General features: G+C 50.6%; 27 non-coding genes across 27 annotated transcripts; all 27 read right to left on the bottom strand.

Annotated features, from left to right (window-relative positions):
• Positions 1-3,430: 3,430 nt before the first annotated feature.
• Positions 3,431-3,595, bottom strand: LOC148996411 (U1 spliceosomal RNA). The gene has a single exon (XR_016150297.1). It is a non-coding gene; the product is annotated as a U1 spliceosomal RNA (small nuclear RNA).
• A 333-nt stretch (positions 3,596-3,928) lies between these two features.
• On the bottom strand, positions 3,929-4,119 carry LOC148996410 (U2 spliceosomal RNA). The gene has a single exon (XR_016148453.1). It is a non-coding gene; the product is annotated as a U2 spliceosomal RNA (small nuclear RNA).
• Positions 4,120-5,230: 1,111 nt separating this feature from the next.
• LOC148996409 (U1 spliceosomal RNA) lies at positions 5,231-5,395 on the bottom strand. Its single transcript, XR_016150296.1, has one exon. It is a non-coding gene; the product is annotated as a U1 spliceosomal RNA (small nuclear RNA).
• Positions 5,396-5,728: 333 nt separating this feature from the next.
• Positions 5,729-5,919, bottom strand: LOC148996408 (U2 spliceosomal RNA). Its single transcript, XR_016148451.1, has one exon. It is a non-coding gene; the product is annotated as a U2 spliceosomal RNA (small nuclear RNA).
• Positions 5,920-7,030: 1,111 nt separating this feature from the next.
• LOC148996407 (U1 spliceosomal RNA) lies at positions 7,031-7,195 on the bottom strand. Its single transcript, XR_016150295.1, has one exon. It is a non-coding gene; the product is annotated as a U1 spliceosomal RNA (small nuclear RNA).
• Positions 7,196-7,528: 333 nt separating this feature from the next.
• On the bottom strand, positions 7,529-7,719 carry LOC148996406 (U2 spliceosomal RNA). Its single transcript, XR_016148448.1, has one exon. It is a non-coding gene; the product is annotated as a U2 spliceosomal RNA (small nuclear RNA).
• A 1,111-nt stretch (positions 7,720-8,830) lies between these two features.
• On the bottom strand, positions 8,831-8,995 carry LOC148996405 (U1 spliceosomal RNA). The gene has a single exon (XR_016150294.1). It is a non-coding gene; the product is annotated as a U1 spliceosomal RNA (small nuclear RNA).
• Positions 8,996-9,328: 333 nt separating this feature from the next.
• LOC148996404 (U2 spliceosomal RNA) lies at positions 9,329-9,519 on the bottom strand. Its single transcript, XR_016148447.1, has one exon. It is a non-coding gene; the product is annotated as a U2 spliceosomal RNA (small nuclear RNA).
• A 1,111-nt stretch (positions 9,520-10,630) lies between these two features.
• Positions 10,631-10,795, bottom strand: LOC148996403 (U1 spliceosomal RNA). Its single transcript, XR_016150293.1, has one exon. It is a non-coding gene; the product is annotated as a U1 spliceosomal RNA (small nuclear RNA).
• Positions 10,796-11,128: 333 nt separating this feature from the next.
• Positions 11,129-11,319, bottom strand: LOC148996402 (U2 spliceosomal RNA). The gene has a single exon (XR_016148443.1). It is a non-coding gene; the product is annotated as a U2 spliceosomal RNA (small nuclear RNA).
• Positions 11,320-12,430: 1,111 nt separating this feature from the next.
• Positions 12,431-12,595, bottom strand: LOC148996401 (U1 spliceosomal RNA). Its single transcript, XR_016150292.1, has one exon. It is a non-coding gene; the product is annotated as a U1 spliceosomal RNA (small nuclear RNA).
• Positions 12,596-12,928: 333 nt separating this feature from the next.
• On the bottom strand, positions 12,929-13,119 carry LOC148996400 (U2 spliceosomal RNA). Its single transcript, XR_016148442.1, has one exon. It is a non-coding gene; the product is annotated as a U2 spliceosomal RNA (small nuclear RNA).
• A 1,111-nt stretch (positions 13,120-14,230) lies between these two features.
• On the bottom strand, positions 14,231-14,395 carry LOC148996399 (U1 spliceosomal RNA). The gene has a single exon (XR_016150291.1). It is a non-coding gene; the product is annotated as a U1 spliceosomal RNA (small nuclear RNA).
• Positions 14,396-14,728: 333 nt separating this feature from the next.
• Positions 14,729-14,919, bottom strand: LOC148996398 (U2 spliceosomal RNA). The gene has a single exon (XR_016148439.1). It is a non-coding gene; the product is annotated as a U2 spliceosomal RNA (small nuclear RNA).
• Positions 14,920-16,030: 1,111 nt separating this feature from the next.
• On the bottom strand, positions 16,031-16,195 carry LOC148996397 (U1 spliceosomal RNA). Its single transcript, XR_016150290.1, has one exon. It is a non-coding gene; the product is annotated as a U1 spliceosomal RNA (small nuclear RNA).
• A 333-nt stretch (positions 16,196-16,528) lies between these two features.
• LOC148996396 (U2 spliceosomal RNA) lies at positions 16,529-16,719 on the bottom strand. The gene has a single exon (XR_016148433.1). It is a non-coding gene; the product is annotated as a U2 spliceosomal RNA (small nuclear RNA).
• A 1,111-nt stretch (positions 16,720-17,830) lies between these two features.
• Positions 17,831-17,995, bottom strand: LOC148996395 (U1 spliceosomal RNA). The gene has a single exon (XR_016150289.1). It is a non-coding gene; the product is annotated as a U1 spliceosomal RNA (small nuclear RNA).
• Positions 17,996-18,328: 333 nt separating this feature from the next.
• Positions 18,329-18,519, bottom strand: LOC148996394 (U2 spliceosomal RNA). Its single transcript, XR_016148432.1, has one exon. It is a non-coding gene; the product is annotated as a U2 spliceosomal RNA (small nuclear RNA).
• Positions 18,520-19,630: 1,111 nt separating this feature from the next.
• LOC148996393 (U1 spliceosomal RNA) lies at positions 19,631-19,795 on the bottom strand. Its single transcript, XR_016150287.1, has one exon. It is a non-coding gene; the product is annotated as a U1 spliceosomal RNA (small nuclear RNA).
• A 333-nt stretch (positions 19,796-20,128) lies between these two features.
• LOC148996392 (U2 spliceosomal RNA) lies at positions 20,129-20,319 on the bottom strand. The gene has a single exon (XR_016148431.1). It is a non-coding gene; the product is annotated as a U2 spliceosomal RNA (small nuclear RNA).
• A 1,111-nt stretch (positions 20,320-21,430) lies between these two features.
• Positions 21,431-21,595, bottom strand: LOC148996391 (U1 spliceosomal RNA). The gene has a single exon (XR_016150286.1). It is a non-coding gene; the product is annotated as a U1 spliceosomal RNA (small nuclear RNA).
• A 333-nt stretch (positions 21,596-21,928) lies between these two features.
• On the bottom strand, positions 21,929-22,119 carry LOC148996390 (U2 spliceosomal RNA). Its single transcript, XR_016148430.1, has one exon. It is a non-coding gene; the product is annotated as a U2 spliceosomal RNA (small nuclear RNA).
• Positions 22,120-23,230: 1,111 nt separating this feature from the next.
• LOC148996389 (U1 spliceosomal RNA) lies at positions 23,231-23,395 on the bottom strand. Its single transcript, XR_016150285.1, has one exon. It is a non-coding gene; the product is annotated as a U1 spliceosomal RNA (small nuclear RNA).
• A 333-nt stretch (positions 23,396-23,728) lies between these two features.
• On the bottom strand, positions 23,729-23,919 carry LOC148996388 (U2 spliceosomal RNA). Its single transcript, XR_016148429.1, has one exon. It is a non-coding gene; the product is annotated as a U2 spliceosomal RNA (small nuclear RNA).
• Positions 23,920-25,030: 1,111 nt separating this feature from the next.
• LOC148996387 (U1 spliceosomal RNA) lies at positions 25,031-25,195 on the bottom strand. Its single transcript, XR_016150284.1, has one exon. It is a non-coding gene; the product is annotated as a U1 spliceosomal RNA (small nuclear RNA).
• A 333-nt stretch (positions 25,196-25,528) lies between these two features.
• On the bottom strand, positions 25,529-25,719 carry LOC148996386 (U2 spliceosomal RNA). Its single transcript, XR_016148427.1, has one exon. It is a non-coding gene; the product is annotated as a U2 spliceosomal RNA (small nuclear RNA).
• A 1,123-nt stretch (positions 25,720-26,842) lies between these two features.
• Positions 26,843-27,007, bottom strand: LOC148996385 (U1 spliceosomal RNA). Its single transcript, XR_016150283.1, has one exon. It is a non-coding gene; the product is annotated as a U1 spliceosomal RNA (small nuclear RNA).
• Between the last annotated feature and the right edge of the window lie 84 nt (positions 27,008-27,091).

Raw genomic sequence — 27,091 nt, 5'->3', positions numbered from 1 at the left:
TAAACTCTTGCCATAATTTGTAAAAATCTTTAAATTCCTTTTTAAATATATCATCCTCCAACAAACTAATATTCATCTTCCAATAGCCCTTACCCATGCTTACCTCATTATTAACTATTGTGACTAACAACATTCCATGATCCGAACACCAACATGGTACAATCCTCAACTCTTTTATTTCTATCCCCTGTGTTATAAAAAAATAATCTAATCTACTTCTATTGCCCCTCGTATTACCCCATGTAAACCCTGGATCATCTTTATAACATTTCCTATATGCATCCTGTAAGAAATGCTCTCCTAATTCCTCTTTTAAGTAAATCCCTGAGAAGTCAATTTCCCCATTTTTTTCCAAACTGTCCAACGTTATATTGAAATCACCCCCCATTATTACACATCTATTGGTATCCCATAAATTTGGTAAGTTTTTGAAAAATTCCAGTCTTTTACTTCTATTACAGGGTGCATATACATTAATAAAGCGATATTTATACTCACCCCATCGTGCATCCAGACATTGTAATCTCCCCGGCACAAGAGATACATAATTCTCTATCATGAATCCATTTTTCTTAAACACTATCCCCAGTCCATCTGAATGTACATTCCCAATACTCCAATATGACACCCCGGAAGTCCATTCTTTAGAAAAAGTTATTGTATCTTCTTCTCCTTTCAGGTGACACTCTTGTAGGAATGCCACCTCGAAGTCCATAGATAACAGAGAACAAAACAGAGCACCCCTCTTTCCAGCATCCCTCAAACCTCTCACATTGAGAGATACAAACTTCAAGTCCATCATTCATAAAGATCATCAGGTAACGTTTTCTTCTTCTTTCCATTTCTTTTCTCCTTGTCTGTGCCTTCTATGAATCCAGTGGTCCCTATAAAAAACTCCACGTCTTCCCTCGATAGGAAACTACCAGACATCGACCCCAGCTCCGAAACCTCCACCTCTTCCTCTGATGTTACCACAGGAGGCACTATCAGGGACCCAGCCATCGACGATCCATCCGCAAACTCAGGTAAGCTCAAAGACTCCTCATCATCCGTCCGCTGATCCAGCACACTAAATGAATTTGATACCTCAATCTTATTTTCTTCCTCGTTTCCTTCCAATTTCCTTTTACTTGTCTTAGAAGCTAACTTCCAGGATCCTTCAGCTCCTTGCTCTTCCTCATCCTCCATTCTGTCACCCCAGGAAATATTAGTTGTGAGATGTAGGGTGTCTGGACTCACTGTACCCTGTAACTCACCCCCCTCCTCTTCCATTTTCTCCGATTCCTCAAAAGCTGGATTTGTTAGCTCGGCTGGGACAGAAGCTAAAACAGGGCATCCTGCTGTGACTCCTCTCACTCCCTCCATTATCTCTGTATCCGTAGGTGAACCCATCTGGTATACTTCTTCATTCTGGCCAGTAAGAGCTCCATGGTATGCCTGTACTTCCTTAATAACAACTTCAATTGGCCTAAGGTCTTCTCCATCTTCTCCTCTTGCTGCACTGGCATACGTTCTTTTCCGTTTTGGACATGTCCTGAAAAGATGATCAGTAGCCCCACACTCCTTGCACACTTTCGGTTTCAGACACTCTGAGGCAGCATGCCCCAATTCTTTACAGTTCAGACATCTTATAACGCATTGGTATTCCAAGTGTCCAAATTCCTGACATCTTCTACAAAATTGAGGCTGACCGGAGTACACTATGTACCCCCTTACACCCGCAATTTTAAAATTGGCCGGAGGATGATGGTAACCCTGGAAACCAGCAGGGTCCTCGTTGAGCAACACTTGATACTGCCTTTGTCCGTTCCATACCCCGAATCTGTCCCTTCTGTACCTTACTGTCGATATTATTTTAACATGGTTTCGAAGAAAAGATTCCACCTCTTCATCTTCCATATTCATGTCAAACATGTTGATTGTCAAAATCCGGAAATTATTTCTCCCCAAGGACTGTATTCTAAACTTATCCAGAGGACGCTGACCTTCATTTTCTCTGAACTTTTCCAAAAGTCTCTGAAACAAAATGCTGTCTTTCATCGTGACATCAAAATACTTATCTTTGCCATTTCTTTGGATTCCGAGAATCTCTGGAGGGTCAATCTTCAACAAATTGATGATAACTTTTTGGATGAATTCTTCCCTTTCCGGCATCTCTTCTTCTCTGGATCCTTCCCAGTAAAGTCTTGACGTGTTCTTTACTCTTCTCTCAAAAATTCCTTCCGCCATCACTTCCCCACTCCTTCACAGACCTTTAGCAACCAAGAACTGCGGTCAAGCCACTTGCACTTGATCTTAGCCAAAAGGCCGAGAAGCGATGACGCAGCGACGCCGAGGCGGGGGAGCCGGCAAAGGCCACGCCCACCTGGGCCGCGGCGAGAGGGTCTAAGGTCGCCGGCAAACAAGCTCAGCTCAGATTGGTTGACACCGAAAATGGATCACAACAGAGTGCACAGCAAAGACACTCTGGAGTGCAACCTGGGATTTTGGATCATCAACATTCCGCCTTAAAAGTGAGCGGGCAGACCAAAGCGTCCGTGGTAGAGACTTGAAACTCTGAGGGATGGTAGGACCGGCCCGGTACTACAACCTCACCAAGGCTCGCCCCGATCGGCCCCAAGGTGGCGCTGCAGCGATCAAAAGTACGAAATGGCTCGTAACTCCTCGACCGTCGGTCGCAGACCCAAGTGTCTTACATCACCGGAATCCTTGGCTCGAGCCGAACAAGATGCATGCCTCGGATTGGGTGGTCGCGCTGGCGAGATTTTCGGGTATTTTGGATTTTCTGAAAAACCTACTTTTGCACACTAGTCCTAGGTTTTTTGCCCGATCTGACCCAAACCGGTGCAGAAAGATTCTCTGGAGTCTGACTGCCAACAGGGATCGGGAAACAGTTGGAATTTCCATCCACGTTGGCGACGGTACGCCAAAACGTTGGGGGTGGGCGAGGCGGGCTTTACTTGAACGGCTATAACTCTCCAACGGAATGAGACAATTGCACCCAACTCGGTACACCTGTGTACGGGCTCAGCCCGTGGTCACGTGAAGAGGAATGCGGCGACTGGCCACTTGGTGGCGCTGTAAACAGAAAAAAACACAACATGGGTGGCTGTGTATCACGTGACGTTTCACACGTGCACAATGTTTTCATACCACATGATAGAACTCCTCATTCCGAACAACTTTGCCTCCAGGACAACTGCTGTGAACTAAGTCGTCCGTCAAATATTGGAGACTATTTGAAGAATTGAGGAGAAAAAAGAAAACCCTCCTCACACAGACCGGTCCTAGACTGTTTCGTATCTCTCGAGCAACCGCCGCAGTTCAACTCTCTGGACTGCCTCTGGATATTGAAGAAGTGGAGAAAAAAAACAAAACAAAAGAACCTCAAGTGGAGCTTTAACAATCTGCCCTTTTAACCAGTGTTGTCCAGGGGAGAGCGCGAACGCAGTCCCCCACTACCATAAATTATGCAGTCGAGATTCCCACATTTGGGGAATTCGCAGGGGTCAGCACAACCCAGAGTGCAATGGCCGAGCCTCGCCCTGGGTGAACCACCTTCCTGATCATGGTGTCTCCCCTGCCAGGTAAGTATGAATTCCCAGGCCTTCAGTCAGAAGCACCCTGTCCCTCTCCCCAATCCTCACCAGCGGTTTGCCAGTCAAAAAAGGGGCTTTTTTTTTTTTTTTTTGCACGCTCCGCATCCGGCTCCATGAGCCATAAATGTACATAATGCGCCGTCCCCGAATAGTGGACGGATCAGATGTTAAACCGACAGAGGAACAGGGGTTCCTTTTTGTCTTGTTTTTACACCACAATTCTACCCAGGCTAGTATAGCACATGATCACCTACAACACCCACTCACACTAGCTCCATTATCACCGTCTGCCACACAAGACCACTACATTTCTTTCATTGAACACTTTAGGAGGGTGCACCGTTCCCAGAAGTACTGCAATACCGGGTCGATGCGTGGAGTGGACGGAGCAAGCCCCTATTCCATCTCCCAGGACCAAAAATCAATTTAATATGTGGTGCCCGGGTAGGGCACGTATCAGATATTAAACTGATAAGAACAGATACTACACTTGATCTTAGCCAAAAGGCCGAGAAGCGATGACGCAGCGACGCCGAGGCGGGGGAGCCGGCAAAGGCCACGCCCACCTGGGCCGCGGCGAGAGGGTCTAAGGTCGCCGGCAAACAAGCTCAGCTCAGATTGGTTGACACCGAAAATGGATCACAACAGAGTGCACAGCAAAGACACTCTGGAGTGCAACCTGGGATTTTGGATCATCAACATTCCGCCTTAAAAGTGAGCGGGCAGACCAAAGCGTCCGTGGTAGAGACTTGAAACTCTGAGGGATGGTAGGACCGGCCCGGTACTACAACCTCACCAAGGCTCGCCCCGATCGGCCCCAAGGTGGCGCTGCAGCGATCAAAAGTACGAAATGGCTCGTAACTCCTCGACCGTCGGTCGCAGACCCAAGTGTCTTACATCACCGGAATCCTTGGCTCGAGCCGAACAAGATGCATGCCTCGGATTGGGTGGTCGCGCTGGCGAGATTTTCGGGTATTTTGGATTTTCTGAAAAACCTACTTTTGCACACTAGTCCTAGGTTTTTTGCCCGATCTGACCCAAACCGGTGCAGAAAGATTCTCTGGAGTCTGACTGCCAACAGGGATCGGGAAACAGTTGGAATTTCCATCCACGTTGGCGACGGTACGCCAAAACGTTGGGGGTGGGCGAGGCGGGCTTTACTTGAACGGCTATAACTCTCCAACGGAATGAGACAATTGCACCCAACTCGGTACACCTGTGTACGGGCTCAGCCCGTGGTCACGTGAAGAGGAATGCGGCGACTGGCCACTTGGTGGCGCTGTAAACAGAAAAAAACACAACATGGGTGGCTGTGTATCACGTGACGTTTCACACGTGCACAATGTTTTCATACCACATGATAGAACTCCTCATTCCGAACAACTTTGCCTCCAGGACAACTGCTGTGAACTAAGTCGTCCGTCAAATATTGGAGACTATTTGAAGAATTGAGGAGAAAAAAGAAAACCCTCCTCACACAGACCGGTCCTAGACTGTTTCGTATCTCTCGAGCAACCGCCGCAGTTCAACTCTCTGGACTGCCTCTGGATATTGAAGAAGTGGAGAAAAAAAACAAAACAAAAGAACCTCAAGGGGAGCTTTAACAATCTGCCCTTTTAACCAGTGTTGTCCAGGGGAGAGCGCGAACGCAGTCCCCCACTACCATAAATTATGCAGTCGAGATTCCCACATTTGGGGAATTCGCAGGGGTCAGCACAACCCAGAGTGCAATGGCCGAGCCTCGCCCTGGGTGAACCACCTTCCTGATCATGGTGTCTCCCCTGCCAGGTAAGTATGAATTCCCAGGCCTTCAGTCAGAAGCACCCTGTCCCTCTCCCCAATCCTCACCAGCGGTTTGCCAGTCAAAAAAGGGGCTTTTTTTTTTTTTTTTTGCACGCTCCGCATCCGGCTCCATGAGCCATAAATGTACATAATGCGCCGTCCCCGAATAGTGGACGGATCAGATGTTAAACCGACAGAGGAACAGGGGTTCCTTTTTGTCTTGTTTTTACACCACAATTCTACCCAGGCTAGTATAGCACATGATCACCTACAACACCCACTCACACTAGCTCCATTATCACCGTCTGCCACACAAGACCACTACATTTCTTTCATTGAACACTTTAGGAGGGTGCACCGTTCCCAGAAGTACTGCAATACCGGGTCGATGCGTGGAGTGGACGGAGCAAGCCCCTATTCCATCTCCCAGGACCAAAAATCAATTTAATATGTGGTGCCCGGGTAGGGCACGTATCAGATATTAAACTGATAAGAACAGATACTACACTTGATCTTAGCCAAAAGGCCGAGAAGCGATGACGCAGCGACGCCGAGGCGGGGGAGCCGGCAAAGGCCACGCCCACCTGGGCCGCGGCGAGAGGGTCTAAGGTCGCCGGCAAACAAGCTCAGCTCAGATTGGTTGACACCGAAAATGGATCACAACAGAGTGCACAGCAAAGACACTCTGGAGTGCAACCTGGGATTTTGGATCATCAACATTCCGCCTTAAAAGTGAGCGGGCAGACCAAAGCGTCCGTGGTAGAGACTTGAAACTCTGAGGGATGGTAGGACCGGCCCGGTACTACAACCTCACCAAGGCTCGCCCCGATCGGCCCCAAGGTGGCGCTGCAGCGATCAAAAGTACGAAATGGCTCGTAACTCCTCGACCGTCGGTCGCAGACCCAAGTGTCTTACATCACCGGAATCCTTGGCTCGAGCCGAACAAGATGCATGCCTCGGATTGGGTGGTCGCGCTGGCGAGATTTTCGGGTATTTTGGATTTTCTGAAAAACCTACTTTTGCACACTAGTCCTAGGTTTTTTGCCCGATCTGACCCAAACCGGTGCAGAAAGATTCTCTGGAGTCTGACTGCCAACAGGGATCGGGAAACAGTTGGAATTTCCATCCACGTTGGCGACGGTACGCCAAAACGTTGGGGGTGGGCGAGGCGGGCTTTACTTGAACGGCTATAACTCTCCAACGGAATGAGACAATTGCACCCAACTCGGTACACCTGTGTACGGGCTCAGCCCGTGGTCACGTGAAGAGGAATGCGGCGACTGGCCACTTGGTGGCGCTGTAAACAGAAAAAAACACAACATGGGTGGCTGTGTATCACGTGACGTTTCACACGTGCACAATGTTTTCATACCACATGATAGAACTCCTCATTCCGAACAACTTTGCCTCCAGGACAACTGCTGTGAACTAAGTCGTCCGTCAAATATTGGAGACTATTTGAAGAATTGAGGAGAAAAAAGAAAACCCTCCTCACACAGACCGGTCCTAGACTGTTTCGTATCTCTCGAGCAACCGCCGCAGTTCAACTCTCTGGACTGCCTCTGGATATTGAAGAAGTGGAGAAAAAAAACAAAACAAAAGAACCTCAAGGGGAGCTTTAACAATCTGCCCTTTTAACCAGTGTTGTCCAGGGGAGAGCGCGAACGCAGTCCCCCACTACCATAAATTATGCAGTCGAGATTCCCACATTTGGGGAATTCGCAGGGGTCAGCACAACCCAGAGTGCAATGGCCGAGCCTCGCCCTGGGTGAACCACCTTCCTGATCATGGTGTCTCCCCTGCCAGGTAAGTATGAATTCCCAGGCCTTCAGTCAGAAGCACCCTGTCCCTCTCCCCAATCCTCACCAGCGGTTTGCCAGTCAAAAAAGGGGCTTTTTTTTTTTTTTTTTGCACGCTCCGCATCCGGCTCCATGAGCCATAAATGTACATAATGCGCCGTCCCCGAATAGTGGACGGATCAGATGTTAAACCGACAGAGGAACAGGGGTTCCTTTTTGTCTTGTTTTTACACCACAATTCTACCCAGGCTAGTATAGCACATGATCACCTACAACACCCACTCACACTAGCTCCATTATCACCGTCTGCCACACAAGACCACTACATTTCTTTCATTGAACACTTTAGGAGGGTGCACCGTTCCCAGAAGTACTGCAATACCGGGTCGATGCGTGGAGTGGACGGAGCAAGCCCCTATTCCATCTCCCAGGACCAAAAATCAATTTAATATGTGGTGCCCGGGTAGGGCACGTATCAGATATTAAACTGATAAGAACAGATACTACACTTGATCTTAGCCAAAAGGCCGAGAAGCGATGACGCAGCGACGCCGAGGCGGGGGAGCCGGCAAAGGCCACGCCCACCTGGGCCGCGGCGAGAGGGTCTAAGGTCGCCGGCAAACAAGCTCAGCTCAGATTGGTTGACACCGAAAATGGATCACAACAGAGTGCACAGCAAAGACACTCTGGAGTGCAACCTGGGATTTTGGATCATCAACATTCCGCCTTAAAAGTGAGCGGGCAGACCAAAGCGTCCGTGGTAGAGACTTGAAACTCTGAGGGATGGTAGGACCGGCCCGGTACTACAACCTCACCAAGGCTCGCCCCGATCGGCCCCAAGGTGGCGCTGCAGCGATCAAAAGTACGAAATGGCTCGTAACTCCTCGACCGTCGGTCGCAGACCCAAGTGTCTTACATCACCGGAATCCTTGGCTCGAGCCGAACAAGATGCATGCCTCGGATTGGGTGGTCGCGCTGGCGAGATTTTCGGGTATTTTGGATTTTCTGAAAAACCTACTTTTGCACACTAGTCCTAGGTTTTTTGCCCGATCTGACCCAAACCGGTGCAGAAAGATTCTCTGGAGTCTGACTGCCAACAGGGATCGGGAAACAGTTGGAATTTCCATCCACGTTGGCGACGGTACGCCAAAACGTTGGGGGTGGGCGAGGCGGGCTTTACTTGAACGGCTATAACTCTCCAACGGAATGAGACAATTGCACCCAACTCGGTACACCTGTGTACGGGCTCAGCCCGTGGTCACGTGAAGAGGAATGCGGCGACTGGCCACTTGGTGGCGCTGTAAACAGAAAAAAACACAACATGGGTGGCTGTGTATCACGTGACGTTTCACACGTGCACAATGTTTTCATACCACATGATAGAACTCCTCATTCCGAACAACTTTGCCTCCAGGACAACTGCTGTGAACTAAGTCGTCCGTCAAATATTGGAGACTATTTGAAGAATTGAGGAGAAAAAAGAAAACCCTCCTCACACAGACCGGTCCTAGACTGTTTCGTATCTCTCGAGCAACCGCCGCAGTTCAACTCTCTGGACTGCCTCTGGATATTGAAGAAGTGGAGAAAAAAAACAAAACAAAAGAACCTCAAGTGGAGCTTTAACAATCTGCCCTTTTAACCAGTGTTGTCCAGGGGAGAGCGCGAACGCAGTCCCCCACTACCATAAATTATGCAGTCGAGATTCCCACATTTGGGGAATTCGCAGGGGTCAGCACAACCCAGAGTGCAATGGCCGAGCCTCGCCCTGGGTGAACCACCTTCCTGATCATGGTGTCTCCCCTGCCAGGTAAGTATGAATTCCCAGGCCTTCAGTCAGAAGCACCCTGTCCCTCTCCCCAATCCTCACCAGCGGTTTGCCAGTCAAAAAAGGGGCTTTTTTTTTTTTTTTTTGCACGCTCCGCATCCGGCTCCATGAGCCATAAATGTACATAATGCGCCGTCCCCGAATAGTGGACGGATCAGATGTTAAACCGACAGAGGAACAGGGGTTCCTTTTTGTCTTGTTTTTACACCACAATTCTACCCAGGCTAGTATAGCACATGATCACCTACAACACCCACTCACACTAGCTCCATTATCACCGTCTGCCACACAAGACCACTACATTTCTTTCATTGAACACTTTAGGAGGGTGCACCGTTCCCAGAAGTACTGCAATACCGGGTCGATGCGTGGAGTGGACGGAGCAAGCCCCTATTCCATCTCCCAGGACCAAAAATCAATTTAATATGTGGTGCCCGGGTAGGGCACGTATCAGATATTAAACTGATAAGAACAGATACTACACTTGATCTTAGCCAAAAGGCCGAGAAGCGATGACGCAGCGACGCCGAGGCGGGGGAGCCGGCAAAGGCCACGCCCACCTGGGCCGCGGCGAGAGGGTCTAAGGTCGCCGGCAAACAAGCTCAGCTCAGATTGGTTGACACCGAAAATGGATCACAACAGAGTGCACAGCAAAGACACTCTGGAGTGCAACCTGGGATTTTGGATCATCAACATTCCGCCTTAAAAGTGAGCGGGCAGACCAAAGCGTCCGTGGTAGAGACTTGAAACTCTGAGGGATGGTAGGACCGGCCCGGTACTACAACCTCACCAAGGCTCGCCCCGATCGGCCCCAAGGTGGCGCTGCAGCGATCAAAAGTACGAAATGGCTCGTAACTCCTCGACCGTCGGTCGCAGACCCAAGTGTCTTACATCACCGGAATCCTTGGCTCGAGCCGAACAAGATGCATGCCTCGGATTGGGTGGTCGCGCTGGCGAGATTTTCGGGTATTTTGGATTTTCTGAAAAACCTACTTTTGCACACTAGTCCTAGGTTTTTTGCCCGATCTGACCCAAACCGGTGCAGAAAGATTCTCTGGAGTCTGACTGCCAACAGGGATCGGGAAACAGTTGGAATTTCCATCCACGTTGGCGACGGTACGCCAAAACGTTGGGGGTGGGCGAGGCGGGCTTTACTTGAACGGCTATAACTCTCCAACGGAATGAGACAATTGCACCCAACTCGGTACACCTGTGTACGGGCTCAGCCCGTGGTCACGTGAAGAGGAATGCGGCGACTGGCCACTTGGTGGCGCTGTAAACAGAAAAAAACACAACATGGGTGGCTGTGTATCACGTGACGTTTCACACGTGCACAATGTTTTCATACCACATGATAGAACTCCTCATTCCGAACAACTTTGCCTCCAGGACAACTGCTGTGAACTAAGTCGTCCGTCAAATATTGGAGACTATTTGAAGAATTGAGGAGAAAAAAGAAAACCCTCCTCACACAGACCGGTCCTAGACTGTTTCGTATCTCTCGAGCAACCGCCGCAGTTCAACTCTCTGGACTGCCTCTGGATATTGAAGAAGTGGAGAAAAAAAACAAAACAAAAGAACCTCAAGGGGAGCTTTAACAATCTGCCCTTTTAACCAGTGTTGTCCAGGGGAGAGCGCGAACGCAGTCCCCCACTACCATAAATTATGCAGTCGAGATTCCCACATTTGGGGAATTCGCAGGGGTCAGCACAACCCAGAGTGCAATGGCCGAGCCTCGCCCTGGGTGAACCACCTTCCTGATCATGGTGTCTCCCCTGCCAGGTAAGTATGAATTCCCAGGCCTTCAGTCAGAAGCACCCTGTCCCTCTCCCCAATCCTCACCAGCGGTTTGCCAGTCAAAAAAGGGGCTTTTTTTTTTTTTTTTTGCACGCTCCGCATCCGGCTCCATGAGCCATAAATGTACATAATGCGCCGTCCCCGAATAGTGGACGGATCAGATGTTAAACCGACAGAGGAACAGGGGTTCCTTTTTGTCTTGTTTTTACACCACAATTCTACCCAGGCTAGTATAGCACATGATCACCTACAACACCCACTCACACTAGCTCCATTATCACCGTCTGCCACACAAGACCACTACATTTCTTTCATTGAACACTTTAGGAGGGTGCACCGTTCCCAGAAGTACTGCAATACCGGGTCGATGCGTGGAGTGGACGGAGCAAGCCCCTATTCCATCTCCCAGGACCAAAAATCAATTTAATATGTGGTGCCCGGGTAGGGCACGTATCAGATATTAAACTGATAAGAACAGATACTACACTTGATCTTAGCCAAAAGGCCGAGAAGCGATGACGCAGCGACGCCGAGGCGGGGGAGCCGGCAAAGGCCACGCCCACCTGGGCCGCGGCGAGAGGGTCTAAGGTCGCCGGCAAACAAGCTCAGCTCAGATTGGTTGACACCGAAAATGGATCACAACAGAGTGCACAGCAAAGACACTCTGGAGTGCAACCTGGGATTTTGGATCATCAACATTCCGCCTTAAAAGTGAGCGGGCAGACCAAAGCGTCCGTGGTAGAGACTTGAAACTCTGAGGGATGGTAGGACCGGCCCGGTACTACAACCTCACCAAGGCTCGCCCCGATCGGCCCCAAGGTGGCGCTGCAGCGATCAAAAGTACGAAATGGCTCGTAACTCCTCGACCGTCGGTCGCAGACCCAAGTGTCTTACATCACCGGAATCCTTGGCTCGAGCCGAACAAGATGCATGCCTCGGATTGGGTGGTCGCGCTGGCGAGATTTTCGGGTATTTTGGATTTTCTGAAAAACCTACTTTTGCACACTAGTCCTAGGTTTTTTGCCCGATCTGACCCAAACCGGTGCAGAAAGATTCTCTGGAGTCTGACTGCCAACAGGGATCGGGAAACAGTTGGAATTTCCATCCACGTTGGCGACGGTACGCCAAAACGTTGGGGGTGGGCGAGGCGGGCTTTACTTGAACGGCTATAACTCTCCAACGGAATGAGACAATTGCACCCAACTCGGTACACCTGTGTACGGGCTCAGCCCGTGGTCACGTGAAGAGGAATGCGGCGACTGGCCACTTGGTGGCGCTGTAAACAGAAAAAAACACAACATGGGTGGCTGTGTATCACGTGACGTTTCACACGTGCACAATGTTTTCATACCACATGATAGAACTCCTCATTCCGAACAACTTTGCCTCCAGGACAACTGCTGTGAACTAAGTCGTCCGTCAAATATTGGAGACTATTTGAAGAATTGAGGAGAAAAAAGAAAACCCTCCTCACACAGACCGGTCCTAGACTGTTTCGTATCTCTCGAGCAACCGCCGCAGTTCAACTCTCTGGACTGCCTCTGGATATTGAAGAAGTGGAGAAAAAAAACAAAACAAAAGAACCTCAAGGGGAGCTTTAACAATCTGCCCTTTTAACCAGTGTTGTCCAGGGGAGAGCGCGAACGCAGTCCCCCACTACCATAAATTATGCAGTCGAGATTCCCACATTTGGGGAATTCGCAGGGGTCAGCACAACCCAGAGTGCAATGGCCGAGCCTCGCCCTGGGTGAACCACCTTCCTGATCATGGTGTCTCCCCTGCCAGGTAAGTATGAATTCCCAGGCCTTCAGTCAGAAGCACCCTGTCCCTCTCCCCAATCCTCACCAGCGGTTTGCCAGTCAAAAAAGGGGCTTTTTTTTTTTTTTTTTGCACGCTCCGCATCCGGCTCCATGAGCCATAAATGTACATAATGCGCCGTCCCCGAATAGTGGACGGATCAGATGTTAAACCGACAGAGGAACAGGGGTTCCTTTTTGTCTTGTTTTTACACCACAATTCTACCCAGGCTAGTATAGCACATGATCACCTACAACACCCACTCACACTAGCTCCATTATCACCGTCTGCCACACAAGACCACTACATTTCTTTCATTGAACACTTTAGGAGGGTGCACCGTTCCCAGAAGTACTGCAATACCGGGTCGATGCGTGGAGTGGACGGAGCAAGCCCCTATTCCATCTCCCAGGACCAAAAATCAATTTAATATGTGGTGCCCGGGTAGGGCACGTATCAGATATTAAACTGATAAGAACAGATACTACACTTGATCTTAGCCAAAAGGCCGAGAAGCGATGACGCAGCGACGCCGAGGCGGGGGAGCCGGCAAAGGCCACGCCCACCTGGGCCGCGGCGAGAGGGTCTAAGGTCGCCGGCAAACAAGCTCAGCTCAGATTGGTTGACACCGAAAATGGATCACAACAGAGTGCACAGCAAAGACACTCTGGAGTGCAACCTGGGATTTTGGATCATCAACATTCCGCCTTAAAAGTGAGCGGGCAGACCAAAGCGTCCGTGGTAGAGACTTGAAACTCTGAGGGATGGTAGGACCGGCCCGGTACTACAACCTCACCAAGGCTCGCCCCGATCGGCCCCAAGGTGGCGCTGCAGCGATCAAAAGTACGAAATGGCTCGTAACTCCTCGACCGTCGGTCGCAGACCCAAGTGTCTTACATCACCGGAATCCTTGGCTCGAGCCGAACAAGATGCATGCCTCGGATTGGGTGGTCGCGCTGGCGAGATTTTCGGGTATTTTGGATTTTCTGAAAAACCTACTTTTGCACACTAGTCCTAGGTTTTTTGCCCGATCTGACCCAAACCGGTGCAGAAAGATTCTCTGGAGTCTGACTGCCAACAGGGATCGGGAAACAGTTGGAATTTCCATCCACGTTGGCGACGGTACGCCAAAACGTTGGGGGTGGGCGAGGCGGGCTTTACTTGAACGGCTATAACTCTCCAACGGAATGAGACAATTGCACCCAACTCGGTACACCTGTGTACGGGCTCAGCCCGTGGTCACGTGAAGAGGAATGCGGCGACTGGCCACTTGGTGGCGCTGTAAACAGAAAAAAACACAACATGGGTGGCTGTGTATCACGTGACGTTTCACACGTGCACAATGTTTTCATACCACATGATAGAACTCCTCATTCCGAACAACTTTGCCTCCAGGACAACTGCTGTGAACTAAGTCGTCCGTCAAATATTGGAGACTATTTGAAGAATTGAGGAGAAAAAAGAAAACCCTCCTCACACAGACCGGTCCTAGACTGTTTCGTATCTCTCGAGCAACCGCCGCAGTTCAACTCTCTGGACTGCCTCTGGATATTGAAGAAGTGGAGAAAAAAAACAAAACAAAAGAACCTCAAGGGGAGCTTTAACAATCTGCCCTTTTAACCAGTGTTGTCCAGGGGAGAGCGCGAACGCAGTCCCCCACTACCATAAATTATGCAGTCGAGATTCCCACATTTGGGGAATTCGCAGGGGTCAGCACAACCCAGAGTGCAATGGCCGAGCCTCGCCCTGGGTGAACCACCTTCCTGATCATGGTGTCTCCCCTGCCAGGTAAGTATGAATTCCCAGGCCTTCAGTCAGAAGCACCCTGTCCCTCTCCCCAATCCTCACCAGCGGTTTGCCAGTCAAAAAAGGGGCTTTTTTTTTTTTTTTTTGCACGCTCCGCATCCGGCTCCATGAGCCATAAATGTACATAATGCGCCGTCCCCGAATAGTGGACGGATCAGATGTTAAACCGACAGAGGAACAGGGGTTCCTTTTTGTCTTGTTTTTACACCACAATTCTACCCAGGCTAGTATAGCACATGATCACCTACAACACCCACTCACACTAGCTCCATTATCACCGTCTGCCACACAAGACCACTACATTTCTTTCATTGAACACTTTAGGAGGGTGCACCGTTCCCAGAAGTACTGCAATACCGGGTCGATGCGTGGAGTGGACGGAGCAAGCCCCTATTCCATCTCCCAGGACCAAAAATCAATTTAATATGTGGTGCCCGGGTAGGGCACGTATCAGATATTAAACTGATAAGAACAGATACTACACTTGATCTTAGCCAAAAGGCCGAGAAGCGATGACGCAGCGACGCCGAGGCGGGGGAGCCGGCAAAGGCCACGCCCACCTGGGCCGCGGCGAGAGGGTCTAAGGTCGCCGGCAAACAAGCTCAGCTCAGATTGGTTGACACCGAAAATGGATCACAACAGAGTGCACAGCAAAGACACTCTGGAGTGCAACCTGGGATTTTGGATCATCAACATTCCGCCTTAAAAGTGAGCGGGCAGACCAAAGCGTCCGTGGTAGAGACTTGAAACTCTGAGGGATGGTAGGACCGGCCCGGTACTACAACCTCACCAAGGCTCGCCCCGATCGGCCCCAAGGTGGCGCTGCAGCGATCAAAAGTACGAAATGGCTCGTAACTCCTCGACCGTCGGTCGCAGACCCAAGTGTCTTACATCACCGGAATCCTTGGCTCGAGCCGAACAAGATGCATGCCTCGGATTGGGTGGTCGCGCTGGCGAGATTTTCGGGTATTTTGGATTTTCTGAAAAACCTACTTTTGCACACTAGTCCTAGGTTTTTTGCCCGATCTGACCCAAACCGGTGCAGAAAGATTCTCTGGAGTCTGACTGCCAACAGGGATCGGGAAACAGTTGGAATTTCCATCCACGTTGGCGACGGTACGCCAAAACGTTGGGGGTGGGCGAGGCGGGCTTTACTTGAACGGCTATAACTCTCCAACGGAATGAGACAATTGCACCCAACTCGGTACACCTGTGTACGGGCTCAGCCCGTGGTCACGTGAAGAGGAATGCGGCGACTGGCCACTTGGTGGCGCTGTAAACAGAAAAAAACACAACATGGGTGGCTGTGTATCACGTGACGTTTCACACGTGCACAATGTTTTCATACCACATGATAGAACTCCTCATTCCGAACAACTTTGCCTCCAGGACAACTGCTGTGAACTAAGTCGTCCGTCAAATATTGGAGACTATTTGAAGAATTGAGGAGAAAAAAGAAAACCCTCCTCACACAGACCGGTCCTAGACTGTTTCGTATCTCTCGAGCAACCGCCGCAGTTCAACTCTCTGGACTGCCTCTGGATATTGAAGAAGTGGAGAAAAAAAACAAAACAAAAGAACCTCAAGGGGAGCTTTAACAATCTGCCCTTTTAACCAGTGTTGTCCAGGGGAGAGCGCGAACGCAGTCCCCCACTACCATAAATTATGCAGTCGAGATTCCCACATTTGGGGAATTCGCAGGGGTCAGCACAACCCAGAGTGCAATGGCCGAGCCTCGCCCTGGGTGAACCACCTTCCTGATCATGGTGTCTCCCCTGCCAGGTAAGTATGAATTCCCAGGCCTTCAGTCAGAAGCACCCTGTCCCTCTCCCCAATCCTCACCAGCGGTTTGCCAGTCAAAAAAGGGGCTTTTTTTTTTTTTTTTTGCACGCTCCGCATCCGGCTCCATGAGCCATAAATGTACATAATGCGCCGTCCCCGAATAGTGGACGGATCAGATGTTAAACCGACAGAGGAACAGGGGTTCCTTTTTGTCTTGTTTTTACACCACAATTCTACCCAGGCTAGTATAGCACATGATCACCTACAACACCCACTCACACTAGCTCCATTATCACCGTCTGCCACACAAGACCACTACATTTCTTTCATTGAACACTTTAGGAGGGTGCACCGTTCCCAGAAGTACTGCAATACCGGGTCGATGCGTGGAGTGGACGGAGCAAGCCCCTATTCCATCTCCCAGGACCAAAAATCAATTTAATATGTGGTGCCCGGGTAGGGCACGTATCAGATATTAAACTGATAAGAACAGATACTACACTTGATCTTAGCCAAAAGGCCGAGAAGCGATGACGCAGCGACGCCGAGGCGGGGGAGCCGGCAAAGGCCACGCCCACCTGGGCCGCGGCGAGAGGGTCTAAGGTCGCCGGCAAACAAGCTCAGCTCAGATTGGTTGACACCGAAAATGGATCACAACAGAGTGCACAGCAAAGACACTCTGGAGTGCAACCTGGGATTTTGGATCATCAACATTCCGCCTTAAAAGTGAGCGGGCAGACCAAAGCGTCCGTGGTAGAGACTTGAAACTCTGAGGGATGGTAGGACCGGCCCGGTACTACAACCTCACCAAGGCTCGCCCCGATCGGCCCCAAGGTGGCGCTGCAGCGATCAAAAGTACGAAATGGCTCGTAACTCCTCGACCGTCGGTCGCAGACCCAAGTGTCTTACATCACCGGAATCCTTGGCTCGAGCCGAACAAGATGCATGCCTCGGATTGGGTGGTCGCGCTGGCGAGATTTTCGGGTATTTTGGATTTTCTGAAAAACCTACTTTTGCACACTAGTCCTAGGTTTTTTGCCCGATCTGACCCAAACCGGTGCAGAAAGATTCTCTGGAGTCTGACTGCCAACAGGGATCGGGAAACAGTTGGAATTTCCATCCACGTTGGCGACGGTACGCCAAAACGTTGGGGGTGGGCGAGGCGGGCTTTACTTGAACGGCTATAACTCTCCAACGGAATGAGACAATTGCACCCAACTCGGTACACCTGTGTACGGGCTCAGCCCGTGGTCACGTGAAGAGGAATGCGGCGACTGGCCACTTGGTGGCGCTGTAAACAGAAAAAAACACAACATGGGTGGCTGTGTATCACGTGACGTTTCACACGTGCACAATGTTTTCATACCACATGATAGAACTCCTCATTCCGAACAACTTTGCCTCCAGGACAACTGCTGTGAACTAAGTCGTCCGTCAAATATTGGAGACTATTTGAAGAATTGAGGAGAAAAAAGAAAACCCTCCTCACACAGACCGGTCCTAGACTGTTTCGTATCTCTCGAGCAACCGCCGCAGTTCAACTCTCTGGACTGCCTCTGGATATTGAAGAAGTGGAGAAAAAAAACAAAACAAAAGAACCTCAAGTGGAGCTTTAACAATCTGCCCTTTTAACCAGTGTTGTCCAGGGGAGAGCGCGAACGCAGTCCCCCACTACCATAAATTATGCAGTCGAGATTCCCACATTTGGGGAATTCGCAGGGGTCAGCACAACCCAGAGTGCAATGGCCGAGCCTCGCCCTGGGTGAACCACCTTCCTGATCATGGTGTCTCCCCTGCCAGGTAAGTATGAATTCCCAGGCCTTCAGTCAGAAGCACCCTGTCCCTCTCCCCAATCCTCACCAGCGGTTTGCCAGTCAAAAAAGGGGCTTTTTTTTTTTTTTTTTGCACGCTCCGCATCCGGCTCCATGAGCCATAAATGTACATAATGCGCCGTCCCCGAATAGTGGACGGATCAGATGTTAAACCGACAGAGGAACAGGGGTTCCTTTTTGTCTTGTTTTTACACCACAATTCTACCCAGGCTAGTATAGCACATGATCACCTACAACACCCACTCACACTAGCTCCATTATCACCGTCTGCCACACAAGACCACTACATTTCTTTCATTGAACACTTTAGGAGGGTGCACCGTTCCCAGAAGTACTGCAATACCGGGTCGATGCGTGGAGTGGACGGAGCAAGCCCCTATTCCATCTCCCAGGACCAAAAATCAATTTAATATGTGGTGCCCGGGTAGGGCACGTATCAGATATTAAACTGATAAGAACAGATACTACACTTGATCTTAGCCAAAAGGCCGAGAAGCGATGACGCAGCGACGCCGAGGCGGGGGAGCCGGCAAAGGCCACGCCCACCTGGGCCGCGGCGAGAGGGTCTAAGGTCGCCGGCAAACAAGCTCAGCTCAGATTGGTTGACACCGAAAATGGATCACAACAGAGTGCACAGCAAAGACACTCTGGAGTGCAACCTGGGATTTTGGATCATCAACATTCCGCCTTAAAAGTGAGCGGGCAGACCAAAGCGTCCGTGGTAGAGACTTGAAACTCTGAGGGATGGTAGGACCGGCCCGGTACTACAACCTCACCAAGGCTCGCCCCGATCGGCCCCAAGGTGGCGCTGCAGCGATCAAAAGTACGAAATGGCTCGTAACTCCTCGACCGTCGGTCGCAGACCCAAGTGTCTTACATCACCGGAATCCTTGGCTCGAGCCGAACAAGATGCATGCCTCGGATTGGGTGGTCGCGCTGGCGAGATTTTCGGGTATTTTGGATTTTCTGAAAAACCTACTTTTGCACACTAGTCCTAGGTTTTTTGCCCGATCTGACCCAAACCGGTGCAGAAAGATTCTCTGGAGTCTGACTGCCAACAGGGATCGGGAAACAGTTGGAATTTCCATCCACGTTGGCGACGGTACGCCAAAACGTTGGGGGTGGGCGAGGCGGGCTTTACTTGAACGGCTATAACTCTCCAACGGAATGAGACAATTGCACCCAACTCGGTACACCTGTGTACGGGCTCAGCCCGTGGTCACGTGAAGAGGAATGCGGCGACTGGCCACTTGGTGGCGCTGTAAACAGAAAAAAACACAACATGGGTGGCTGTGTATCACGTGACGTTTCACACGTGCACAATGTTTTCATACCACATGATAGAACTCCTCATTCCGAACAACTTTGCCTCCAGGACAACTGCTGTGAACTAAGTCGTCCGTCAAATATTGGAGACTATTTGAAGAATTGAGGAGAAAAAAGAAAACCCTCCTCACACAGACCGGTCCTAGACTGTTTCGTATCTCTCGAGCAACCGCCGCAGTTCAACTCTCTGGACTGCCTCTGGATATTGAAGAAGTGGAGAAAAAAAACAAAACAAAAGAACCTCAAGGGGAGCTTTAACAATCTGCCCTTTTAACCAGTGTTGTCCAGGGGAGAGCGCGAACGCAGTCCCCCACTACCATAAATTATGCAGTCGAGATTCCCACATTTGGGGAATTCGCAGGGGTCAGCACAACCCAGAGTGCAATGGCCGAGCCTCGCCCTGGGTGAACCACCTTCCTGATCATGGTGTCTCCCCTGCCAGGTAAGTATGAATTCCCAGGCCTTCAGTCAGAAGCACCCTGTCCCTCTCCCCAATCCTCACCAGCGGTTTGCCAGTCAAAAAAGGGGCTTTTTTTTTTTTTTTTTGCACGCTCCGCATCCGGCTCCATGAGCCATAAATGTACATAATGCGCCGTCCCCGAATAGTGGACGGATCAGATGTTAAACCGACAGAGGAACAGGGGTTCCTTTTTGTCTTGTTTTTACACCACAATTCTACCCAGGCTAGTATAGCACATGATCACCTACAACACCCACTCACACTAGCTCCATTATCACCGTCTGCCACACAAGACCACTACATTTCTTTCATTGAACACTTTAGGAGGGTGCACCGTTCCCAGAAGTACTGCAATACCGGGTCGATGCGTGGAGTGGACGGAGCAAGCCCCTATTCCATCTCCCAGGACCAAAAATCAATTTAATATGTGGTGCCCGGGTAGGGCACGTATCAGATATTAAACTGATAAGAACAGATACTACACTTGATCTTAGCCAAAAGGCCGAGAAGCGATGACGCAGCGACGCCGAGGCGGGGGAGCCGGCAAAGGCCACGCCCACCTGGGCCGCGGCGAGAGGGTCTAAGGTCGCCGGCAAACAAGCTCAGCTCAGATTGGTTGACACCGAAAATGGATCACAACAGAGTGCACAGCAAAGACACTCTGGAGTGCAACCTGGGATTTTGGATCATCAACATTCCGCCTTAAAAGTGAGCGGGCAGACCAAAGCGTCCGTGGTAGAGACTTGAAACTCTGAGGGATGGTAGGACCGGCCCGGTACTACAACCTCACCAAGGCTCGCCCCGATCGGCCCCAAGGTGGCGCTGCAGCGATCAAAAGTACGAAATGGCTCGTAACTCCTCGACCGTCGGTCGCAGACCCAAGTGTCTTACATCACCGGAATCCTTGGCTCGAGCCGAACAAGATGCATGCCTCGGATTGGGTGGTCGCGCTGGCGAGATTTTCGGGTATTTTGGATTTTCTGAAAAACCTACTTTTGCACACTAGTCCTAGGTTTTTTGCCCGATCTGACCCAAACCGGTGCAGAAAGATTCTCTGGAGTCTGACTGCCAACAGGGATCGGGAAACAGTTGGAATTTCCATCCACGTTGGCGACGGTACGCCAAAACGTTGGGGGTGGGCGAGGCGGGCTTTACTTGAACGGCTATAACTCTCCAACGGAATGAGACAATTGCACCCAACTCGGTACACCTGTGTACGGGCTCAGCCCGTGGTCACGTGAAGAGGAATGCGGCGACTGGCCACTTGGTGGCGCTGTAAACAGAAAAAAACACAACATGGGTGGCTGTGTATCACGTGACGTTTCACACGTGCACAATGTTTTCATACCACATGATAGAACTCCTCATTCCGAACAACTTTGCCTCCAGGACAACTGCTGTGAACTAAGTCGTCCGTCAAATATTGGAGACTATTTGAAGAATTGAGGAGAAAAAAGAAAACCCTCCTCACACAGACCGGTCCTAGACTGTTTCGTATCTCTCGAGCAACCGCCGCAGTTCAACTCTCTGGACTGCCTCTGGATATTGAAGAAGTGGAGAAAAAAAACAAAACAAAAGAACCTCAAGGGGAGCTTTAACAATCTGCCCTTTTAACCAGTGTTGTCCAGGGGAGAGCGCGAACGCAGTCCCCCACTACCATAAATTATGCAGTCGAGATTCCCACATTTGGGGAATTCGCAGGGGTCAGCACAACCCAGAGTGCAATGGCCGAGCCTCGCCCTGGGTGAACCACCTTCCTGATCATGGTGTCTCCCCTGCCAGGTAAGTATGAATTCCCAGGCCTTCAGTCAGAAGCACCCTGTCCCTCTCCCCAATCCTCACCAGCGGTTTGCCAGTCAAAAAAGGGGCTTTTTTTTTTTTTTTTTGCACGCTCCGCATCCGGCTCCATGAGCCATAAATGTACATAATGCGCCGTCCCCGAATAGTGGACGGATCAGATGTTAAACCGACAGAGGAACAGGGGTTCCTTTTTGTCTTGTTTTTACACCACAATTCTACCCAGGCTAGTATAGCACATGATCACCTACAACACCCACTCACACTAGCTCCATTATCACCGTCTGCCACACAAGACCACTACATTTCTTTCATTGAACACTTTAGGAGGGTGCACCGTTCCCAGAAGTACTGCAATACCGGGTCGATGCGTGGAGTGGACGGAGCAAGCCCCTATTCCATCTCCCAGGACCAAAAATCAATTTAATATGTGGTGCCCGGGTAGGGCACGTATCAGATATTAAACTGATAAGAACAGATACTACACTTGATCTTAGCCAAAAGGCCGAGAAGCGATGACGCAGCGACGCCGAGGCGGGGGAGCCGGCAAAGGCCACGCCCACCTGGGCCGCGGCGAGAGGGTCTAAGGTCGCCGGCAAACAAGCTCAGCTCAGATTGGTTGACACCGAAAATGGATCACAACAGAGTGCACAGCAAAGACACTCTGGAGTGCAACCTGGGATTTTGGATCATCAACATTCCGCCTTAAAAGTGAGCGGGCAGACCAAAGCGTCCGTGGTAGAGACTTGAAACTCTGAGGGATGGTAGGACCGGCCCGGTACTACAACCTCACCAAGGCTCGCCCCGATCGGCCCCAAGGTGGCGCTGCAGCGATCAAAAGTACGAAATGGCTCGTAACTCCTCGACCGTCGGTCGCAGACCCAAGTGTCTTACATCACCGGAATCCTTGGCTCGAGCCGAACAAGATGCATGCCTCGGATTGGGTGGTCGCGCTGGCGAGATTTTCGGGTATTTTGGATTTTCTGAAAAACCTACTTTTGCACACTAGTCCTAGGTTTTTTGCCCGATCTGACCCAAACCGGTGCAGAAAGATTCTCTGGAGTCTGACTGCCAACAGGGATCGGGAAACAGTTGGAATTTCCATCCACGTTGGCGACGGTACGCCAAAACGTTGGGGGTGGGCGAGGCGGGCTTTACTTGAACGGCTATAACTCTCCAACGGAATGAGACAATTGCACCCAACTCGGTACACCTGTGTACGGGCTCAGCCCGTGGTCACGTGAAGAGGAATGCGGCGACTGGCCACTTGGTGGCGCTGTAAACAGAAAAAAACACAACATGGGTGGCTGTGTATCACGTGACGTTTCACACGTGCACAATGTTTTCATACCACATGATAGAACTCCTCATTCCGAACAACTTTGCCTCCAGGACAACTGCTGTGAACTAAGTCGTCCGTCAAATATTGGAGACTATTTGAAGAATTGAGGAGAAAAAAGAAAACCCTCCTCACACAGACCGGTCCTAGACTGTTTCGTATCTCTCGAGCAACCGCCGCAGTTCAACTCTCTGGACTGCCTCTGGATATTGAAGAAGTGGAGAAAAAAAACAAAACAAAAGAACCTCAAGGGGAGCTTTAACAATCTGCCCTTTTAACCAGTGTTGTCCAGGGGAGAGCGCGAACGCAGTCCCCCACTACCATAAATTATGCAGTCGAGATTCCCACATTTGGGGAATTCGCAGGGGTCAGCACAACCCAGAGTGCAATGGCCGAGCCTCGCCCTGGGTGAACCACCTTCCTGATCATGGTGTCTCCCCTGCCAGGTAAGTATGAATTCCCAGGCCTTCAGTCAGAAGCACCCTGTCCCTCTCCCCAATCCTCACCAGCGGTTTGCCAGTCAAAAAAGGGGCTTTTTTTTTTTTTTTTTGCACGCTCCGCATCCGGCTCCATGAGCCATAAATGTACATAATGCGCCGTCCCCGAATAGTGGACGGATCAGATGTTAAACCGACAGAGGAACAGGGGTTCCTTTTTGTCTTGTTTTTACACCACAATTCTACCCAGGCTAGTATAGCACATGATCACCTACAACACCCACTCACACTAGCTCCATTATCACCGTCTGCCACACAAGACCACTACATTTCTTTCATTGAACACTTTAGGAGGGTGCACCGTTCCCAGAAGTACTGCAATACCGGGTCGATGCGTGGAGTGGACGGAGCAAGCCCCTATTCCATCTCCCAGGACCAAAAATCAATTTAATATGTGGTGCCCGGGTAGGGCACGTATCAGATATTAAACTGATAAGAACAGATACTACACTTGATCTTAGCCAAAAGGCCGAGAAGCGATGACGCAGCGACGCCGAGGCGGGGGAGCCGGCAAAGGCCACGCCCACCTGGGCCGCGGCGAGAGGGTCTAAGGTCGCCGGCAAACAAGCTCAGCTCAGATTGGTTGACACCGAAAATGGATCACAACAGAGTGCACAGCAAAGACACTCTGGAGTGCAACCTGGGATTTTGGATCATCAACATTCCGCCTTAAAAGTGAGCGGGCAGACCAAAGCGTCCGTGGTAGAGACTTGAAACTCTGAGGGATGGTAGGACCGGCCCGGTACTACAACCTCACCAAGGCTCGCCCCGATCGGCCCCAAGGTGGCGCTGCAGCGATCAAAAGTACGAAATGGCTCGTAACTCCTCGACCGTCGGTCGCAGACCCAAGTGTCTTACATCACCGGAATCCTTGGCTCGAGCCGAACAAGATGCATGCCTCGGATTGGGTGGTCGCGCTGGCGAGATTTTCGGGTATTTTGGATTTTCTGAAAAACCTACTTTTGCACACTAGTCCTAGGTTTTTTGCCCGATCTGACCCAAACCGGTGCAGAAAGATTCTCTGGAGTCTGACTGCCAACAGGGATCGGGAAACAGTTGGAATTTCCATCCACGTTGGCGACGGTACGCCAAAACGTTGGGGGTGGGCGAGGCGGGCTTTACTTGAACGGCTATAACTCTCCAACGGAATGAGACAATTGCACCCAACTCGGTACACCTGTGTACGGGCTCAGCCCGTGGTCACGTGAAGAGGAATGCGGCGACTGGCCACTTGGTGGCGCTGTAAACAGAAAAAAACACAACATGGGTGGCTGTGTATCACGTGACGTTTCACACGTGCACAATGTTTTCATACCACATGATAGAACTCCTCATTCCGAACAACTTTGCCTCCAGGACAACTGCTGTGAACTAAGTCGTCCGTCAAATATTGGAGACTATTTGAAGAATTGAGGAGAAAAAAGAAAACCCTCCTCACACAGACCGGTCCTAGACTGTTTCGTATCTCTCGAGCAACCGCCGCAGTTCAACTCTCTGGACTGCCTCTGGATATTGAAGAAGTGGAGAAAAAAAACAAAACAAAAGAACCTCAAGTGGAGCTTTAACAATCTGCCCTTTTAACCAGTGTTGTCCAGGGGAGAGCGCGAACGCAGTCCCCCACTACCATAAATTATGCAGTCGAGATTCCCACATTTGGGGAATTCGCAGGGGTCAGCACAACCCAGAGTGCAATGGCCGAGCCTCGCCCTGGGTGAACCACCTTCCTGATCATGGTGTCTCCCCTGCCAGGTAAGTATGAATTCCCAGGCCTTCAGTCAGAAGCACCCTGTCCCTCTCCCCAATCCTCACCAGCGGTTTGCCAGTCAAAAAAGGGGCTTTTTTTTTTTTTTTTTGCACGCTCCGCATCCGGCTCCATGAGCCATAAATGTACATAATGCGCCGTCCCCGAATAGTGGACGGATCAGATGTTAAACCGACAGAGGAACAGGGGTTCCTTTTTGTCTTGTTTTTACACCACAATTCTACCCAGGCTAGTATAGCACATGATCACCTACAACACCCACTCACACTAGCTCCATTATCACCGTCTGCCACACAAGACCACTACATTTCTTTCATTGAACACTTTAGGAGGGTGCACCGTTCCCAGAAGTACTGCAATACCGGGTCGATGCGTGGAGTGGACGGAGCAAGCCCCTATTCCATCTCCCAGGACCAAAAATCAATTTAATATGTGGTGCCCGGGTAGGGCACGTATCAGATATTAAACTGATAAGAACAGATACTACACTTGATCTTAGCCAAAAGGCCGAGAAGCGATGACGCAGCGACGCCGAGGCGGGGGAGCCGGCAAAGGCCACGCCCACCTGGGCCGCGGCGAGAGGGTCTAAGGTCGCCGGCAAACAAGCTCAGCTCAGATTGGTTGACACCGAAAATGGATCACAACAGAGTGCACAGCAAAGACACTCTGGAGTGCAACCTGGGATTTTGGATCATCTTTTGGATCATCAACATTCCGCCTTAAAAGTGAGCGGGCAGACCAAAGCGTCCGTGGTAGAGACTTGAAACTCTGAGGGATGGTAGGACCGGCCCGGTACTACAACCTCACCAAGGCTCGCCCCGATCGGCCCCAAGGTGGCGCTGCAGCGATCAAAAGTACGAAATGGCTCGTAACTCCTCGACCGTCGGTCGCAGACCCAAGTGTCTTACATCACCGGAATCCTTGGCTCGAGCCGAACAAGATGCATGCCTCGGATTGGGTGGTCGCGCTGGCGAGATTTTCGGGTATTTTGGATTTTCTGAAAAACCTACTTTTGCACACTAGTCCTAGGTTTTTTGCCCGATCTGACCCAAACCGGTGCAGAAAGATTCTCTGGAGTCTGACTGCCAACAGGGATCGGGAAACAGTTGGAATTTCCATCCACGTTGGCGACGGTACGCCAAAACGTTGGGGGTGGGCGAGGCGGGCTTTACTTGAACGGCTATAACTCTCCAACGGAATGAGACAATTGCACCCAACTCGGTACACCTGTGTACGGGCTCAGCCCGTGGTCACGTGAAGAGGAATGCGGCGACTGGCCACTTGGTGGCGCTGTAAACAGAAAAAAACACAACATGGGTGGCTGTGTATCACGTGACGTTTCACACGTGCACAATGTTTTCATACCACATGATAGAACTCCTCATTCCGAACAACTTTGCCTCCAGGACAACTGCTGTGAACTAAGTCGTCCGTCAAATATTGGAGACTATTTGAAGAATTGAGGAGAAAAAAGAAAACCCTCCTCACACAGACCGGTCCTAGACTGTTTCGTATCTCTCGAGCAACCGCCGCAGTTCAACTCTCTGGACTGCCTCTGGATATTGAAGAAGTGGAGAAAAAAAACAAAACAAAAGAACCTCAAGGGGAGCTTTAACAATCTGCCCTTTTAACCAGTGTTGTCCAGGGGAGAGCGCGAACGCAGTCCCCCACTACCATAAATTATGCAGTCGAGATTCCCACATTTGGGGAATTCGCAGGGGTCAGCACAACCCAGAGTGCAATGGCCGAGCCTCGCCCTGGGTGAACCACCTTCCTGATCATGGTGTCTCCCCTGCCAGGTAAGTATGAATTCCCAGGCCTTCAGTCAGAAGCACCCTGTCCCTCTCCCCAATCCTCACCAGCGGTTTGCCAGTCAAAAAAGGGGCTTTTT

The sequence above is a fragment of the Pimephales promelas genome, chromosome 2, assembly GCF_988280905.1.
Source record: "Pimephales promelas chromosome 2, fPimPro1.hap1.1, whole genome shotgun sequence".
In the NCBI taxonomy this organism is placed as follows: Eukaryota; Metazoa; Chordata; class Actinopteri; order Cypriniformes; family Leuciscidae; genus Pimephales; species Pimephales promelas.
Note: the sequence above shows the minus strand (reverse complement) of the source record. Positions and strands in the feature narration are given on the sequence as shown.